At 41.8% G+C, this 17,821-nt stretch overlaps 1 protein-coding gene across 1 annotated transcript in view; it reads right to left on the reverse strand.

Annotated features, from left to right (window-relative positions):
* Positions 1-1,627, reverse strand: part of LOC114466475 (pleckstrin homology domain-containing family G member 4B-like) — a 67,060-nt gene extending 65,433 nt beyond the window's left edge. Inside the window, exons 1-2 of the mRNA XM_028451941.1 lie at positions 1,619-1,627; positions 1,348-1,457 (exon numbers count right to left, since the gene is read on the reverse strand). The gene's annotated coding sequence lies outside the window, so the exon portion shown is untranslated. The remainder of the gene's footprint in view (positions 1-1,347; positions 1,458-1,618) is intronic.
* Between the last annotated feature and the right edge of the window lie 16,194 nt (positions 1,628-17,821).

The following is a 17,821-nucleotide window of genomic DNA, read 5'->3' on the forward strand; positions in this document are numbered from 1 at the left end:
TTCTTCTGACCTGTTGTCCACCAACAATAACCGGTTCACACTTCTGTGATGCGTTTACCACTGCTGTGGAGAGGGATGAACATTGCCCTTCCGAAGTACACCAATGTGGGTTTTCGCTTGTCATAGAAGACTTTGAAAGGTTTGAGCACACAGATAAAGTTTCATTTTGTAGCTTCTCTTGAGGCTTGGTGGTCATGTGTTCTCCAGAACCTTTTCGAGGACAAAATGTTAATCCACTGAGTTTGGTGGAGACATCAGAAAAATTCTGGCTGGACAAAAGCACAGGAGGGTTTATCAATGTTTTCAAATCAGGATTTGCTCCATTCATGTTGTGCAGATGATCAAAAGATTTTACAGAGAGCGCATCTTGTGGCTCATTAAGGTCCATAGTTGACTTTTTAACTAAATTACTTAGCGGCAGAGCAGAAACCTGTTTATACTCAATACATGGGGCGCTACTTGATTCTCCTTGTTTCCAATATGGAAATGTTTCTTTTTCTAAAGACTCCTGACATATGGACCCATCAACAGAAGCCAAGTCATTTTGCATTTCAGGATCACACTTTGTATCTGGAACATCACAACCTAAATCCCTTTTTGTATTCTCAAACACAGATCTGTTATAACAATAAAAGAAGCCACCATCTCCATCCTCCTCCAACGTTGCCGCCACAGCTTTCTCCTTCTCTTGTCCTACTGAAACAGGATGTTGAATAGAAGCTTGATAGGAGTCTCTGTATTGACATCTCAACTCTTGAGCTCTGCCACATTTTCCACCCTTTCTTCTTCTTGTGCATGGACAGCAAGGTTTTTCTGAGAAACTGACAGTGCCAATACAAAGCAAGGGTTTGCAGGTGTTGGAGGGAGGCTGTTGAGGATGATAATAGTGGGGGGAGTTTGTAGATCCTGGTTGTGCAAACTTGTGGGGACTTGACACAACAGCAGACCTTAAGCATCTTTGTGACTTTGGTGATGGAGGTAAGTGCATGAGAACTTGTGCCTGTGCAGGAGGTAGAATATTATTGCCTGGTTGTTTTTCTGCTTGCTGGTGTAACTGCATTTGTGCATGGGGATGAATCTGTCCTGGTCTCTGTGGATGTATTTGCATTTGTGCTTCAGATTGTGGGTGTTGAATATGGGATTTCTGTGGTTCTGCAAGTGAATGAGCTCGACCAAATAGCATGGTGGCCTGCAAAATGTCAATGTATTCTCCCTCTGCCACAACCTGATCAACAAGGCCACCTCCCTCTGTGTTTAACACTGATGAATTCTTCAGTGTGTTTTCCCTATTTTCAGAGACAAGCTTACTCTCACTTGACAATTTAGCTGTCACTGGGTTTTGTTTACCTGTAACTGTGCTTTGATTTGGAGCCGTATTTGGGTTGGTGGGGGTGGGTTGGTCCCACGTCTTTGGAAGCACAGAGCCCAAAGAGTTAGTCTCTTTAGCTTGCAATGGCCTAGAGGAAGAAACTGAAGTTGAATCCACCAAGCAGATAGACACAGCTATGCCGTGCTTGGCTGGGCATATTCTGGTTTCCACAGAGAAGTTAGTGGTGTTGGAAGAGGCTGATAAAACTGGATGGTTTGCAGCAGTTGTGGAATATTTTTTTACTTTTACCTCTTTTGCAGGAGGAGTACAACATGATGGATTGGATGAAAAATTTTCAGAAGAAGGAGATGGTGAAGAAAAATCAGGTGGAGGAGCTGTTGCCATACTACTGTTCAATAGCATGCCAACAAAATCAGGCACGGCTACCAGTTCCCATGGTCACATCACCACAGCCTGCTCATTGGCTAGCAAACACTGGCTGATAGGTGTCCCCTGGCGGCCATGGTTGATCTCATTCAACCAATCAAGGCTAAAAAATACAAGGATAGGAATTTTCAGGAATCGGTGTTTCCTTGACTACTTTGACAAATAAATCCTCTTCTTCAAGGAGGCTGCACACCACAATGCGTGCAGATTGGTGGCAAAATTGTGCCACTTGAAGGTGAAAGTCTCCAGGCTGAAGTAGCTTGAGTTTAATGGAGGACAGGTGGACCACAACTTGGCCTTGTAAACACAGAAGCCACCCTCACAATGGAAAAGAACTTCGGAGTACTGAGCCTGGAGGGGTTAAAAACATTGTCAGTTTATATGTTTAGGCTACTTATTATTTGAGTCATCATTCAGTACACAACAACTACTTACACATTCAGTCTGCTGCAGTGTCTCAGATGTATTTGGCTGACACTAGAAAGTCGAGAAGGCACCGTCGGGCATCTCCTTTGTAACAACTGTCAATGAGTCAGGGTTGGCTGAGGAGGGTTGGGGCAGTGGCCTCGAAGGGCGGATACAGCACTGACAGGAGGTTCTGGATCAAGCATTCCAGAGAATCCAGGCTCTATACACAAAGAAATACATAGGAAGAATTCTCTGAATATTTTTGGCAAACACTAAAAAATTTTGATTGATTGGAAAATAATCATGATGAGCCATTATCCAAAACTTAGATAAAACACAATTCTCATTAAAGCTGATCACATTCGGGCTGACCAGTTGACATTGCACTGTCCTAACAGGTGTTTTACACTAAACACCTTTGCACTACCGTGGCATCTTCATTTTAGTGGATCAATGCTGTGCCTTTAAAATACACTGATTTTGTAGTTTTCTGGGTTTTGTGTCAGAATGACATGCTCCAGTTCTCTAATAGACAGAACTCTGCTGCAGCACAGCATTAAACATCTCATGCTCACAGGTAGGTGGCACTGTGTGTACAGTCAGCAGATTAATAGATTCTATAAGTCTGTGAACTTTGGGATGTCTAGTGCAAATATGCGCTGGGGGCTGCTCAATTAAAAGTTCAAGGGGGCGCTACAGAGCCAAATTTGAAAAAGTAATTACAAAAATGTTATGAAATTTGAAGTTTATGTATCGTAACAAAAATGACAGGTTTCGTCACTTGCTAAAATTTCTAACTACTCCAATTGAGACATTCCGTTTTTTGGCGAATGCCACGCTGCCACAGGAAGTGCATTGCGTGAAAACTCATAATCTTCCTGACCAATGATCATCCACTTGTCCAGAGCATTTCTTAACACATTTGGGAAGTATGTGTAGCAAACTGTCAACAATGCATAGCAGAATGAAAAAAGGGCTTTTCTATCACCAACAGGGGGCAGTAAGACTTGTCGCATGAATTGTCATGTCATTGCATGCAAAAACTCGTTTCCTGTTCTGCACATGTTGTTGGGTTTCGGGTGAGTTATTTGAAAAATTCCAGTTTTAAAACTGATGAAACTTTAGCACCCCCTGTATACTTGACAATATGGTAAAATTGACATGATTGGTCTCTAACTTGTCAGGAACATACGTCCCAAACTTCAAGCAGAAACTATGAGCGCTCTAGGATGAGTTTGCTTTTAAAGACGTTGTAGTTTAACCAAAAATAGAGAAAAAGTGGCAAATTTGGGCCACTAAATTTAAATGGTAAATGGACTTGATTTTATATAGCGCTTTATCACCACACTGAAGCAGTCTCAAAGCGCTTTACATATCAGCTCATTCACCCAATCACTCTCACATTCACACACCAGTGGGACAGGACTGCCATGCAAGGCGCTAGTCGACCACTGGGAGCAACTTAGGGTTCAGTGTCTTGCTCAAGGACACTTCGACACATAGTCAGGTACTGGGATCGAACCCCAAACCTCTCGATCAGTAGACGACCCTCTACCACCTGAGCCACGGTCGCCCACATATCAATTTAAGAATTGCACATCCTGTTGGATTTAGGTTATAGGTCCAAATTACATTTCTGCTAATCTCGGTCCATTGCATATACCGAATGCCATCCACCTAGCTCAAACCATTGAAAAGTTACAAACTCTAGGTGGCGCTAACAAGTCCTGAATTTGCATCAAAAAACAAAGTTATATATATATATTTTTTAACAAACTATACCTTCCTGCCAAATTTCATGAAGTTTCCCCCCCGGGAAAGGCCTCAATAATCCAAGCAAAAATGTCAGAAGAAAAAAAAAAAAAATAATAATAATAATAAAAATCTGTACAGAAACAACAGGGCCTTCGCACCACATTTCACTACCGTGAATGCTACATTTTTAGGGCCCGAGCTGTGGCTCGGCCAGCTGTGGCTGGCTGCCGGCAGTAGTGAGAGGGTCACGCTTGGGAAATGTTTGCTGCAGGTACGTTGTATCATTGTTCGCTTAATTTAACAGTAAAGGTCTCGAAACTAAAGCAATAATAGTGGAACTGTTGGAGCTGACTACCAGAGCCGCCGAGCATCTAAAACAGCTATTAAACAATAGAATTGGTGAGTCCTGCTGATGTTATTGATTTAAATGGGTTAGATTAGCCCAACCGCTACCACTCATATCTACCACTACCTGTTGATTGTTTGGTGTGGTTAATAGCGTCTTGTATGCCCAGTTTCTCTGAGTATGATCTGCTGAATGAAACGTTAGCATTGTAACTTGTTTTTATGACTGTGTATTATCTTTTTGATAATGATGAATGTAACTTCAGCACTTTAAAACCAGTTTCTTTGTATTGGTATCCAATGCACTTTAATGCAGTCCAGTTAATCACTGGGCTTCCATGCACCTTATTTGTGGATGCTGGTCTTCTTGATACTTGAGCACTGTAATGAATGCATTAATATAACAAATATTACATTAATTACTTGAATCATATTTATATATATTTGCCCTGCGATGGACTGGCGCCCTGTCCAGGGTGTACCCCCGCCCAGCGCCCAAGGAGAGCTGGAGAATGGCACCGGCAGACCCCCGCGACCCAGTCAAACAGGAATAAGTGGGTCAGAAAATGGATGGATGGATGGATGGATGGATATTTATGTATTGTGAACTGATTACATTGGATTGCTGGAACTGAAATACTGCCAATTGTAATGCAGTTTGTGTTATTGAGGACCGGTATTTCTGAACGGTTTTGATAATGTGTGCACACCAGATATTAAATTGGACCTGTTTTTCATACTGGCCAGGTTGATGGTGAGCTAGAAGCCCAGTCTGGGTGCTAATCCTGAAGATTGTGCCTGGGACTGAACCAACTGAACCTTCACAGCTTTGGTCAGGCTGGTAGGAGGCTCTTTTGTGCAGACGCCCCTCTTTCTTGGTTGTGCCTCCTCGCAACTCATTAAAGGTATAGTCTGCAACCCTTATAAAAGTGACTTTTTGTCATATTTGCTAAAGCTGTCACTATGTAAGGATAGCTTTACATCAAACTAGTAGTTTGTGTGAAAAAACAGGCTCATTGAGTCCCTGCTGCTCCTGCAGCCTTTGGCAGATTGCCAGAATGCACCGCGACCAAGCAAAAAGAACCAATCAGAGCTAGGATTGTGTTTGATGGACTGTCTGACAGCTGTTGCTCACAGGCCCCGCCCCTTTCCCGGGCTGGAGCGACATCTTTTTTACAGTGTATGGTCTGGAGGAGTAGAAGACTTCTTTTTCTCACCTATGGACGCTCAACTGTTGGGCCGTTAAACTGTGTTTGCGCCTTGTCATTACATTCAAAACTGTAACTCTTTTTTTGGGCATTTATGGACCATATGTGCACTGAAATGCGTCTTTTAAAACAGGCATCACAAAAACTGGAAAGGAGGTGGCTCTCCTCAAACATGGTTCATATGGCCTGGAGAAAGAGTTTGCTAGCTTATAGAAAGCTCTTTGCAAAGCTAGAACTTAGTATTACTCAACTTTGATAGAGAAAAACAAGAATAATCCTGAGTTTCTATTCAACACTGTAGCCAGGCTCACCAAAAGCCACTCTGATGAACCCTATATTCCTGTCAACTCGAGCAGTGACGACTTCATCAATTTCTTTACTGATAAAATTTTAACAATTAGAAACAAAGCTAATGTCCCCCCTGCAGGAGTGCTCAATAATTTCTTGAACAAAACAGCTCCTGAAATATCCCCCAACATGCAGTTTCAACTGGTCTATCTGAACTGACCGCAAGAGTTAGTGCTTCCAAATCAACAACCTGTCTTTTAGATCCAATTCCAACTCCACTATTTGAGGATGTTCTTCCACTAATTAGCACTAATATGGTGAACTGGATCAACACATCTCTAGTAACAGGTTATGTGTCACAGGCCTTTAAAACCGCTGTAATCAAAAAACCCTTGATCCAAGTGACTTGTCCAATTATAGGCCAATATCTAATCTCCCTTTTGTTTCCAAATTAGTGAAAAAGTAATTGCAGGTCAACTATGTGATCACCTACATAGGAAAAATGTATACGAGAAATAAGCAAAATCTGCGAAGTAGTCAGCTTAATTTTTTTTTACAATTTTATACATGTTTTAAGGCTGTAAAACCCCTCATCCCACACTTTATACAGTTTTCTAAGACAGGAATTATCATTTCTCTCTTGTTTAAACACTCTCTAAGTTCAAACCGTCGTAGATTTTAAAACATAAACCTGTTTTCAAACATACAGCACTTCAGGGTCACACTGCTCGTGATCAGACATTGATGCCAAACGCATTCAGAGTTTTTGTTGACGATGACACCGGTCTGTTCACTCATTCAACCATGGAGTAGAAGTTGAATGTGATCACCTGGAGCTGTATGAAACGGCCTTTATAACCAGGACCGGACTAGGAAGGATTAGGCGTGGAGGAGAGTGAGGAGGTGGTAGTAGCAGGTAAAAGTTCTCTCTGTAGCATTAGCCGCTAATCACACCGGCTTTTTTCACTGGAGATTTGCGTTTGTGGAGAGGAGAAAAAGGACCGTAGCTCCTCGCTTTAGCAGGCAGTGAAACTCACCGTGTTGGATGTGTCGCTAGTGGGTGAATGCACCATTAGTCAATCAGGACGCAGAACACAATGTGCGTTCATGTGCTGTAAAAAAAAAATGCATCCAAAATTGCACTGTAAAAAAATCTGCGAAACACCGAGGCCGCAAAAGGTGATTAACGCGAGGGACTACTGTAGCCTAAAACGGACATGGTCTCGTTGTTTGGTCACAATCACAGACCGTTACACATAAATGGTCAACATCTCAGACCATTGCGAGAGACTGATACAATCATAACTTACTCATTTACTAAAGCGTACATCGTATAGTTGCGATAATTTTAGGCGAGCAAGTGTTCCTACTGTAGTGCGCCAATTACAAGACAAAATCTCGTCTGTCATGGGTGCATACTGGATGGCCGCTAGACAATTAATATTATTATTAACCTAACCACTAGGAACGAGTGTATCATAGAGTATCATGTTTTTCCTGCAGTCTGTGCCTTCTCCTCACCCTCCACTCTCTTTTCTGTTTCAGGTGTCTTAATGTTGGAGCTGGCGGTTCCTGATTGATGGTTCGCGGCTCAACTAGTCGGGGATACTCAGATGGACTGATCAATGGTTCGTGGTTCAATCAGTCTGGTACACTCAGATGGACTGATCAATGGTTCGTGGTTCAATCAGTCTGGTACACTCAGATGGACTGATCAATGGTTCGCGGTTCATTTAGTCTGAAAAACTCAGATGAACTGATCATTGGTTCAAGGCTCAACTAGTCTGGGACATTTGTTTGGCCAATCCTTCTATCCTATTCTGTTCGCCCTTCTGTCCATTAACCCAACCAGTCAAAGCGGATGGCTGCCACCTCTGAACCTGGTTCCGCTGGAGATTTCTTCCCATAAAAAGAGGGAGTTTTTTCTTCCCACTGTCGCTAAATGCTTGTTCATGTGGATCTTGTTGGGTTCTTTCTTTCTTACTATGCACCATATATTTTGTTAAGTGCGCTGAGATGACTTTGTTGTAATTTATGCTGTATAAATAAAGTTGAGTTGAGTTAAAAAGACAATTTATCAAAAACAAAAAAAATATTCAAGTACATGTAACGGAGTAAATGTAACGAGTTACTATACCCACCACTGGAGTTAGATTCACTGTTCCTGTAGTTCTTAGAAAGGTGTGCAGTGCTATCTGTGAAGAGGTCACAGACTGTCTGCTACAAAAGTTATATTCTCATACATCATGGTGTAAGACAAGGCTGTTCTCTATCACCATACTTGTTTAACTTGGCTATTGAGCCATTGGCTATTGCCCTCAGAGCAGAGGAAAACATAGCTGGAATCCAGAGATTCATAAAACTTCTTTTTATACAGACAATCTTCTCCTCTACATTTCTAATCCATTAGCTTATTTACCTCGACTCAAAGACATGTTACAAACTATTTTTTTCAAAAAAGTCTGCAGTTCCCTGTCAATCTTTTAGCTTTAAACATGGATTATGATACCTTGCCATTTAAAATAGAACACCACTCTCAACTTCAGAAACTTGTTGAATAATACTAAAGTAGACTTAGTAAAATGGTCATCTTTGCCTATTTCTCTTGCGGGCAGGATTAATGCAGTTAAAATGTCCATGTTGCCTCATTTCCTATTTTTATTCCAATTTTCTTACTGAAAAGTTTTTTTCTTGATCTTAATACTCACATGTCCTCGTTCATTGGCATGTATTTACTCCATGGGCAAAGAGATCTCTCTTGGAAATGCCGAGATCAATGACTTTCTATTCTATTACTTGTCAGCAAACATAGCCAAGTTCATTTATTGGACCTCAGTGTTTGAAAACAAGAGAAGTCCCTTGTGGGCACTTATGGAAGTCTTTTCTTCCAGAGTAATGCTGGATGTAAAGTATGGTAACAATGGTTTAATTTATTTCAGTGATCTATTTTCAGATGGCACCATCATGTCTTTTGAAGCCCTTCAGCATGATCATGATTTACCTAGATCACATTACTTTTGATATATTCAGGCCCAGAGTTTTGCAAGACATCGCTAGTCGTTTCCACATTTTGATGTCAAAAACATCAGTGACGTGCCGTCAGGGTAGGCAAGGTAGGCCGTGCCTACCCAAGGGTGAATTTATATTTTGATTATTTGTTTTAATTATAATATAATTATAAAATATTTATTTTTCCATTTCCAATAGCCTACAGTACCTATAAGTTTGAAAGTGTCCGCATTTTGTGGGTTTCATAGCCCAAGTTTCTAAACAGCGCTATTTCCTGGAACAGCTGCACAGTCTTTTTTTTTTTTTTTTTCACTCCGCTGTAAGGCAGAGGGAGACCACGCCCCCTCCCAAAGGCACGCTGCTCTTCTGCCTCCGTTTCCATTAGGTGTTTTTACGTGTTTGCGCATGCGCAGTCAGGTCCCCAAGATGACAACCATTTACGTGCAAAGGCAGCGTAGAGAGCTGCCTTTGCTATGCTAAATGCTATATGTAAGTTCACAGTACATTAGTGAATAGATGCCATGTGGCCGCTGCTGCTACGTTCTCTAGCGAGTGGGCGGGATAACACTAGTCAGGATAACAGCGCTAGAGACGATAGAGAAACTTTTTTTTGAGGAAAAAACGTTTCAGCTTTTCAAAGATGGAGACCAACACCTGAGCTATCAGACCTTAGCGTAAGGTCAGAACATTGTTGGTACTTTATACAGTAAATGGAACAAAAGGAAGAATTGGCTTTGTGGATGCTCCTCACTGAGGCTGTTCTGAGTTGTTGTTGTCATTTTCTGTTTTCGGATGTGCTGCCGTGTCATGAGATATATCTTGTTGGGAGAGTATGGAGGCTATATAAAATAATTGTTTATGTTTCTTTAATGGTGTTTATGATGTTGATTTTGTTAGATGGCTAAATGCTTGTTCATGTGGATCTTGTTGGTTTTTTTCTTTCTTATTATGAATTTTATATTTTGATGAGCACATTGAGATGACTTTGTTGGAAATTGCTACATGAATTTACCAGCAGAAACATATGAAATTGTCATTGGTGGTCTCGATTTGCAATGTGCCTACCCAACCATAGTGGTCACGGCACATCACTGAAAAACATCCTTGACACGATACGAGATTGGGACCCAATTACAAGAGGTAACATTGCTAAATTATATAAAACATTCCAAACAAATGGTATGTCTTTCTTGGACAAAACTAATCTGGATGGCAATAGGATCTTAATGTTGTTGACACTGCACAGAGAGATATAAGCTGTCCAGGTTTTATAACACAGATCATATTAATGTAAGATGTCTCCAAAAACCTGCGACAACTGGACATATGTTTTATGAATGCACAGCTCGACACTCTTTTTGGAACAGTATTTTGATGCGTTTTCTAGCATTTTCCAGTCAGCCGGTAATGTTGGGTGTGGGATACATATGTATGTGTATATACGTATATATGCATATGTGTGTATCCATAAAATGAAGAGTCCATCCCTAAGACTGCTCTACTGTAAAGTGCCTTGAGATACCATTGGTTATGATTTGGCGCTATACAAATAAAGATTGATTGATTGATTGAGGTAAACCCAGCCCACTAATGGCTATAATTGGTGTGCCAGATGAAGACCATTCCTCATGCAAACTTTGTGGCATTTTCCTCACTTCAGGCTTGTTCTGCGTAATTGGAAATCGGACAGGCCCCCATCAATCATATCTTGGGTAAAATAAATGTCGTGTCTAATTCCACTGGAAAAGCTAAGATGCAATAGATCCAAATCAAGACAGAAATGTATTGATACATGTTCACCATTTCTAGAATTCACTATCACTCTTTATTTTACTCCAGCTGTATGAATACCATCTGTGGGTACTTATATATGAACCTGTGCACAATCCTTAGGAGATGTACAGTATGTATGCTTAGTCCTATATTATTGATGCTGTACATCTCGGCCTCGACGACATGTTGTGTCAAATGATGAATGAGTGGTGCCTGATACGAACAGTTGTCTCTTGTTTTGTTTGTAAGTTGAATATTTTTGAAGGTAAGTATTTTTCAAACTCATGTCAAGTCTTTCTACACATTTACACATTTACTCTTTATTTTATGTCCTGTTTGGTATGCATGTTTTTTTTTCTTTATTTTTTTGTTGTTGCTGGGATGAATGGTGCGATGGGGTGTTTTGTTTTGTATGTATGTTTCTACACATTGTGTTACTCTGTGAAATGTGAAAAACTATAAATAATGTTTGAAATCCGGCATCACATGCGCTCTCATGTCTCTGATGAGTAAATCTGTGATCTACCTCACTGGTCTCCTGAAGAAAGAAGTGAATGCGCACTTAACTTAAACAGTGACAGCTTACTTGGCAAAACCAGTGCTCACAAAACCAGGCATAGTCTTCTAAACCTGGGTAATTTAAGCCCACTTTAATTAATTACTCCCCTGCTCTGGTTTGAGTGAGACATGCCAAACGGTAAGGAAAACAGAGCCGTGGAAGCAGGTTTGGACATCCCTAGCATACACTGATCAGTCATGCACCTTCAATAGAAGTTAAGACTTTGCAGTTGTCTACACCCATCAGAGCTAATCACTTGGGGTGGGGGGGCCTGGGGGTGGGGGGGCCTGGGTGTGTGGGGGCGGTCGCGGCCTCACGGACTGGGATCTCTGGGGTGTCTGGGGGGGCGGCTTCGTCGTGAGGGGGTGGCCTTGGCCTCCTTGGCTCCCATTGGTGCCTGGGGAGGCGCCTGGTTGGTTCTTGCAAGCACATCGGTTGTGGATGCACTGGCATGCCTTAGGCTTTGGGATAAACTCGTATTGGGCTTAACCTTTTGTTGATCCTAAATATCAGTTCTAGGTGTAAGCACTCAACTTTTCCCTCAGATCACGGCCACCATCATCATACTTAAGCCGGGTTTTGCGTCACCCTCTTTAAGCTCTCCACATCTGCCTCGGTAGTGGTTACAAAGATTGAACCCTACAACACAATTTGCACAACAGTAGTGTCACATTACACTTCCAGCACAAGCACTCCTTCCACTGACCCACCCTAACTCACTCTCCCTTGATCCTTCCCCCCTCACCAAGATGTGAGGGCTCTTTTTACATCTTCCCTCTAATAATTTTCTTACCCTTCCCTAGGGAGGGGTGGTGATGGTCACATCTATGCAATGAAATAAATTTATTCATTTACTGCAATAATAAAACATGTATAGCTGTTATAAAAAGATTGCACTACGTGTAGTGTTGACTTTCGACAGCATGTGCAGATTAAAAGATAATCACTTTAAACAGCTGCCTTGGTGCCATATCAGCTCAATCAAAAAGGCAGCACAAAGGAACTGAAAGGCTGTGTTTGAAAAGGCATACTTTGTACTATACACTACAAACTCAATGAGTATATAATCTCAACTGTGTATGATAAATATGATTAGGATGATGACCAATGATGACGTTCCCACTGAGGTATACTTCTGAGTTTCCCAAAACACATTTCAAACCTACAACGACAAAAACCGGAAGCACACTGAAGCTAAATATCTCTGTTGATCCTGCAACTTTTATAATTCTGAAAGCATTTTAAGTGAGACCAAGTGACCAAGTAGAATATCAACATGTGGTCACATGATCCGTAAAACTTGCTGAAACACATTTCATACCAACATTCCAGAGATTTTCGAAGACCCACCATTATGCTACTGACAAAACTTCTGGTTAACTTCAAAACAAGAGCCCTCTTGACAAAAGCGATAAAAACTAATGGAAGACAAGAAGAGATACTTTTGTTTTGAAAAGGATGTTTAATTTTTAGCTTGAAGCCGGTCCCAGGACGATTTTACATTCTGCTCGCAATGCATCATTGAGTGGTTGAGTATGACTAGTATGCCCACTTCCGGTGTCAACAGAAATACTATACCACTCTAAATGTGAAGGTAAGGTGATGATATGTAGGTTAACAAACATGTTTGTGATGTACTTTCCATTTAACTACTTGGACGAGACGGGATGTGTTTCTTTTATAAGAAAGAATCTACTCTGTGTAACCTCGTCAGCACAGGGACATTACAGTACCTAATACCGAGGTCACTCCCACAACTACCATAGTTTAGTTAACACTAGCATGACCAGAGTGGTGTCATTTGACACCTATACCTTTAATGTCCAAGCTGGTGTCAGATGGCGGGTGTGAACAACTCAGCTTGTGACCATTGTTATGTTACTGAGGCCACTACTCCCCCCTCAGCTAGGGTGAGGGGGTGGCTAGGTAGGTTCCAGGACACAAAGACCTTTTGTATTCTCCTTTGTGTTTCCCATACAGCAGCTACATAGAGGTTGCAACTTATATTTCAACTTTTGCAACAGAAAGTAGTAAGTAGTAATAGTGAGACGGCAACAGTTTGTTTGCATTCTTGGTGAAATTTATTTAATAGAGATTTTGTGAACATTTCTGGCACTGCCACACCTCCTTTATGCATTTGCCACATGCAAACTTGTCACAATACATACAACGCTTGGTGGCACGGTTTTTCCTGCAGCAACACTTCACCTGGCACAATGCCCTTTTCCCCACATCAGGTGTGGGTGGTTATTGCTGAAGGTTTTGCTCATTCACCTCCTTGGCTGCCATATGAGACTGGGCAAGCTCATTTGCAAGCTCCAGCAAGAAGTCCACCCTCCTCTCCTTGACCCCAGTGCATGCCTGATAAAGCACATGTGCGTTCAGCGCTGCAATGTCAATCATGTTGTAAAACACAGCGACTGGCCAACGCCGTGTTCCTGAACGCACAGTGTACTTTCGAACCATCTGGTCCATGACGTCCACACCGCATTTCATGCTGTTGTAGTCGGTGACTGTGTTCGGCTTTTTTTTCCGAGTAGCCTCAGTCTCCACCACGCTGTGCACGCTACTGAGGAGGCAGACAGTCTTCTTTCGTTTGGGCACATAAACAGTCAGTGTGGCACCAGAGGTTGAAAACACTTGTGTGCTGAATTCCTCAAGGGCCAAATTCTTTTTAGCTGAATCTGGAAGCTCCCGGCGAATCTTATTGACTGTGCCAAGGAGGGTGGTCTTCCGGCTGTGCAGTCGACGTGCTAGTGACAATGAAGTGAAAAAATTGTCGATTGTAACAATTCTTCCTTTGTCCATAAACGGTTCCATAAGCTTCATCACCACATTTTCAGACAATCTCTCCCCAGGTGGACGACTGGGGTCTTTGCCAAGATATGGGATGATTTTGCACACATACTTGGATTTAAGGTCACATGCCACACAGAACTTGATACCAAACTTGTCCGGCTTCGTTGCAATGTATTGCAAGAAACAGCAGCGAGTCTTAGTTGGAAAAAGTTGCTCATCTATGGTGATGTGCCTGCCTGGGTTGTACGAAGTGATGCGGTTGGCAACAAAAGACCCCCAAACGTCAGAGATTGCAGCAAACCGGTCAGTCGCAACTCGTTCACCGCGTGTGTCCTTGTCGTCGAAGCGTAGATGCTGCATGATGTCCTTGAAACGGTTTCGAGCCATAATCCTGTTGATCAGGGGCGGTCCCAGTTTTGCTGACCATGCGTCATGCAGCGATGGAAGGCGGACAATCCCCCACAGAAGCAGGATGGCAATGAACGCCATTAGTTCAGGTATGGCCATGAACCAGTTCTCATGTTGTGTCTGGAGTGCATGCTGGACAGTCCACTCCTGAATGGTCGAAGCATTTCCAGAGTTATGAAGCAGAAGAAACTCTGTAAGCGACTCGTCACCTTTCTTCTGGCCAAAGCAGTTGGCTCTCCATCTGTGACGTGACCTTCAATTGGGCTGTGATGGAGAGGCCTTCCGACCTGTTCTTCACGCCACACTGTGCCGTCTTTTGCCGTCTCTGTCAGCCGCTCGTGTGTCTCCAGGCGACCTCTCTTTTCTGAAGGTGGCGAATCCTCCTCATGTATAGGGTGATCATATTTTTGAGATGTGATTAATGAAACATTAAAAACACAACTGCCATAATCAGCAAACAAAAAAAAGGATGTTTAGAAAATCTTACCGGAAGAAATTTCAGAGTCAGAACTCAGCTGAAGGGATATTTCTTCTCCATCGGAGTCACAGGGGTTGGCGTCATTTAGGATCATCTCCAAAGCCTGCTGAGAGCTGTAAACTTTTGACATCCTTGCTTCTCAGTCGCCAGAGTCAGTGAAATATCTGCCCTGAGTTGGCTATTTTTTCACCTTGAGGTGATAAGCCTTTTCAAACTTTCACTATGGTTCAGTACTTCCGCATTGGGTCAAAGGTCAAGAGGGATAATGTCAGCATAACTGATGGTGTAAACAGAGATTTAGATTGTTTTTCCCTGTTGAAGCATTGATTCTTTATGCATCTTGTGCACTTTCTTCAAATTTGTAAAATAATAGCTTAATAAAATAATTCATGGACCTGGTTAGTGAATGGTGGACCTCGTGAATTTACCTTTTTAAAGTGAGAACTCAAACAGTCCTTTTCACACTCGGAAATCTTTCTTTACCATAAATAGCAACAATACATTTGATTTATAACCACAAAAACAATAAAGGTAAATAGTGAAAATACAGGAGTAGGAAACAGGAGCTTGGTTGCTTTATTACTGTTTTTATTTTTCTAATTTTATTTATTGTGGTTTATTAATTGATCACAACACACATGGCTCATATTAATTTGGCCATTCTTATCCAATAATTCCATATAATGTTATTTGGATTAACAAACATCTACCTGGGAGAAACTGGTTTCTCAACACTGGCCATCATTTACACCAACCCCCAAAGTTTGTCACTGCCCAGCTGCACATTCCGATCGAAAGGCTTTATTTACATAAGAGAGGTGGCCCACTGAGTTGCAAATGAGTGTCATTTGGCGGCCTCTGGGCAGGGCAGCAGGAGTAAGAAAACCTTGGGCATGCTATAGATCTCAGTTTATATAACATAGGAAACAGAACGAGAAACTTTATGCCTTTTTAAAACATCAATAAATGAATAAGTCAGTGCAAATCATAATCAACTTCCAATGTTGCAAAATGGGGACACCCTCTCAGCAACACAGAAAATGCACTCATTCACAAAGTTTTCCATCAGGATCTGAAATTCTCACAGCAATTAGGATTAAAGAATACATCATCACCATACGGCCAAAGGTTTCCAAGCCGATACAGAGGTAAGTTTGTGAAATCTGTTCCAATGTTTGGTAATAGAAGACTGTCCACTTCAGTCAAAACAAGTGTAAACAGTGAGCACTACAAGAACTACGCTGAGCATCATTTACACTCAGAATGCAAGGTCCTCACAGTGTAACAAACTGCTCATCAGGATATAATACATAACCTCAATTTTAAGTACTTAAAGAGTAACTAAACCTCTGCTTACTGCTGACCTGCCACTAGGGGGGAAATTCAAAAACTGCCTTGATTATGGGCATTACTCCTGAAGCAGTGAGACACACCCAGCCAGGCAGCACAACACTGCAGTGACTGAGTGCTGTCTTCTCGACTACATACAATACATGGCCCACAAGCAGAAGCACTCAGCCCCAGAGACACTATGTCACTCACAAACAGTTTCTGCTCTGCTCCCGCCATGAGCCTCAGAACACCGTCACACACACACACAAACCAGGAAGACACACACAGCAGTGAGAAGTACCCGCACGTTCGCGCACACGCAGAGACAGATGGGGATACACACACACAATGTGTCTGTACATACACTCATACAGGGTAGATTAGACCAAAGTCTGCTCTTTATAGAAGCACAGTGTCAAAAACATTCCGCAGAGGAGCACAGCTTTGCATGGACCTTGGAGTTCCGCATTGGAGCTGTCAATCAATGCTCACTGAGGGCTGTGATAGGAGGAAAACTACCCTCCTCCTAGCTTTTATAGGAGAGGTGGGGCCAACAGTGACAGTTGGTGATGCACTATGGTCCAAATAATCGTGTCTCAGCCAATTGCAAAATGAAATTGTAATAGCCGGCGTTCAACATTTAGAGGGAAGTCACTCTAATAATTAAAATGAAAATACTTTCAATAAAATGTTAAAAGTTGGACTAGGATCAATCAGCAGCACAATGTGATACCTAAATATATATGTACTCAGCAGAAAAAGTGTGTTTGGGGTTTAGATACTCTTCAAAGACTAATTAGAAAAATCTCTTTCTCAAAAGAAAGGTAGAAGAAAACAAAACTGGCATGAAATTGTTGTTTATGTTTTTACTGTATAAGTGCTGAATGACCAAATGTCCATTAGATATATTTTTTAAATTTCAGGGTTTCCTCTAACAGAGAATATTACAACAGGAGCAAGCCTAAAATGTCTGGAAGCTGAAACTGAGCAGGACATCCAACACCTTATATAAGTTGCAAAATGCAAGTTTGGAAAATGTTGGAAAACGTCAGATAAATGCTTTAAAAATTGCCTCAGTTTTAGAACACAGATGGAAATCCTTTCAAGAAAGTATTTATTAGTCATAAATAAACCCAAGATTATAATCTAACATTATTAAACCTCAAAGAACAAAATGTGTCACATTACCATCTTTCTCTCTGGGTGCTGTCTCGTCCGTTCATCAGCAGAGAGGCATTTTCTAAAGTAATCCAAACGCAGTGATAATCATTTACAGGGCTGCTTCTTCTGCTCATTGGCTTCTGGGTAAAAGTTAAATCCATTCAGCTAAGTGTCTAATGAGAACCCCGAGCCAGCAGTGTGAGCACCCATCAAGTCAATGTCAAGTCAAGCTGCTTTACATCGACTTTGTGTCAGAAAAATATCTTGCTCCACAACTCACAAAGAGAAATTCCTGCCTTCTGTATCCGTTGAGTGTGTCTCACTGTTTGTTCCTTCCCCCTCGCTGCACCTCCAGTGCCAAGTGAGCACTATGTGTGTCTCTGAAAGAGGGAATGTGACCAAACATGAGGAGAGGTGCGACTGGAGGGAGGACGAGAGGAGAGGCAAAGAGGGACTAAGATTGCACTTCGTGGCATCCTATTACACAACAGAAAAATAAGAGCTTAGAGCCAAGAGCACAGAAGTCAGTGGCTATTTGTAAC

The sequence above is a fragment of the Gouania willdenowi genome, chromosome 7 (genome assembly GCF_900634775.1).
Source record: "Gouania willdenowi chromosome 7, fGouWil2.1, whole genome shotgun sequence".
Taxonomy (NCBI): Eukaryota; Metazoa; Chordata; class Actinopteri; order Blenniiformes; family Gobiesocidae; genus Gouania; species Gouania willdenowi.